Source organism: Gossypium hirsutum, chromosome A01 (genome assembly GCF_007990345.1).
Source record: "Gossypium hirsutum isolate 1008001.06 chromosome A01, Gossypium_hirsutum_v2.1, whole genome shotgun sequence".
Taxonomy (NCBI): Eukaryota; Viridiplantae; Streptophyta; class Magnoliopsida; order Malvales; family Malvaceae; genus Gossypium; species Gossypium hirsutum.
Genome location: NC_053424.1, coordinates 51947651 through 51950573, shown reverse-complemented (window position 1 = coordinate 51950573; position 2923 = coordinate 51947651).

Sequence of the window (2923 nt, the reverse complement as noted above, 5' to 3'; positions counted from 1 at the left end):
CCCAAACTGAATCCTTCTTAGTAGGCGTTAAGGGTAGTCCACAAACAAAGTCCATAGTTACTCTCTCCCACTTCCAAAGTGGAACCTTATCTAGCTGAAGTAACCCTGAAGGCAACTGATGCTCTGCCTTAACCCGCTGGTAAGTTAGGCACTTACTCACAAAATCAGTAACTTCTTGCTTAAGTCCTGGCCACCAATATAACTCTCAAAGGTATCGGTATATATTATTCCCACCAGGATGCATAGCGTACGGACTACTATGCACTTATTGCAGTATAGACTGCCCCAAATCAGTGTCTTTTGGTACACAGACTCCCTTACGGAAACAAAGTACCCCTTTGCTATTCAATCCGAAATTTGAAGTTTCCTCACTCTCTATTTGTCGAATTCGCGTACCCAACGACTCATCTTCCAACTGTTTACCCCTAATCTGCTGAATCCACTTCAGTTTAACTTGAAGTTTGGCCAATAAACTACCATCATTGAATAAGCTGAGATGAGCAAACATCACCCTCAAATTAGTAACAACCCTACGGCTCAGTGCATCGGCTACCACATTAGCCTTACCAGAATGGTATTGAATCAAACAATCATAATCCTTAAGCAACTCTATCCATCTATGCTGCCTAAGGTTTAACTCCTTCTGAGTGAGAAGATACTTGAGGCTTTTATGATCCGTGTAAATGATACATTTCTCACCATGCAGGTAATGCCTCCAAATCTTCAGTGCGAAAACCACCGCTGCCAATTCCAAGTCATGCATCAGGTAGTTTGCTTCATGCGTCTTAAGTTGACGAGACGCATATGCCACTACCTTACCGTCTTGCATCAACACGTATCCCAAGCCAACATGTAAATAGTGAATTCCTTCCTAAATTCTGGTTGTATTAAGGTAGGGGCCTCAGTCAGAACTTTCTTAAGTTTCTCAAAACTTTCGTGCTATTTATCAGTCCAGTTAAACGGTACCACTTTACACAACAACATAGTCAAAGGTGCAACAATTAATGAAAATCCCTCAACAAACCGTCTATAATACCCTACCAAACCCAAAAAACTTTAAATCTCAAAAATCAACTTAGGTTGCTTCCAATCCAAAACCGCTTCAATTTTCTGAAGATCAACCCTAATCCCCTCCGTGGACACCACATGACCTAGAAAAGTTACCTCTCGAAGCCAAAATTCACAATTACTAAATTTAGCGTTCAATTGTTTCTCCCTCAAAATCTGCAGAACAACATAGAGATGTGCGTCGTGCTTCTCCTCAGTCCTCAAATACTCCAAAATGCCATTTATAAACACCAGTACGAATCAATCTAGATAGGGCAAGAACACTCGATTCATCAAATCTATAAAAGTCACTGGTGCATTCGTCAGTCAAAACGGCATCACTAGGAACTCATAATGATCGTAACGAGTCTGAAATGTTGTCTTGTATAAACCAGTCTCCTTAACCTTCAGTTGATGGTACCCTGACTGGAGATCAATCTTAGAGAAGACCGAAGCTCTTCGAAACTGGTCGAATAGATCATCTATCCTCGGTAGGGGGTACTTATTATTGATAGTCAGTTTATTCTGTTGTTGGTAATCGATGCACATATGCATGGTTCCATCCTTCTTTTCACGAACAAAATCAATGCTTCCCACGGAGACACACTAGGGCGGATGAACCCTCGTTCCAGTAACTCTTAAACCTGATACTTAAGCTTCACAAGCTCCTTTGGTGCCATTCTATAAGGGGTGATAGACACCGGAGCTGTACAAGGAAAAACCTCTATTCCAAATGCAACTTCACGGTTAGGGGGTAACCCTAGTAGCTCATCGGGAAAAATGTCCAAAAAATCCCTAACTGTTCTGCTACCTTTAACTGATGAAACATCAGAACTAGAAGCACTAACATAGGCTAGATACGCCTCGCAATCCTTACGAACTAATTTCTCAACTCTAAGTGCAGAAATCTCATTTGAGAAATAGTTCTGATGCTCCCCAATCACAACTACCTCATCATCTTTTTTAGTTCTCAGTTTCACCCATTTTGTAGCACAGTCCAAATTTGCCTGATACTTAACCAGCCAGTCCATGCCCAATATTATGTTGAATTCCTCAAAAGGAAGTTCCATCAAGTTAGCTAAAAAGATCATTCCTTGAACCTCTAAAGGTACATCCTTAAACAATTTGTTCATTCGCACTATTGCCCTAATGGACTCAACACGGTAACCTCACTCGTAGTGTTTTCAACCATTATACCCAAAGTATCAGACACAGTACATGCTATATAAGAGAGCGTAGATCCAACATCAACTAGTGCAATATAGGGTATATTATGAATAAAGAATGTACCCATAATAACACCTGGGGCATCTCCATCCTCTCGATGATGTGCAGCATAAACCAGTCCTGGCTGCCTCACTTTAGGACGACCCGCACCTCTACCTGGTGCTCCACAACCACGGCCCATACCATTTCCACCCCTGGTCTGACCACGGCCTCTCGATGGCTGCAAAAAACCTCTCTGTGACTGAACAGTGCCCATACTAGTAGCTTGCCTCTGATTGGGCCTCCGTGGACAATCCTTGATACGGTGCTCCATAGATTCACACCCCAAACATGCCCCTACCCGTACCCAACACTCGCTTTAATGGCGTTTCCCACAAATAATACAAGGCTGTGACCCAAAAGTAGCAACAAGAGGCCCAACTCTGACTGGCCCATCAAACCTGGGCTTTTTCTTAGGCCCCATAGATGAACTTGAGGGCTCCTAAACCCTCTTGTTTCTACCCTTATCCTTTTCACGATTTTGGCACTTAGTGCGCTTTACATCCTCGGCAATCTTTGCTTTTTCCAACAACATAGCAAATTTTCACTTCCTCTATGGAGCTATCAAAAACTCATAGATCATCTCTAAGGTAGTCCTCAAACCGCACGC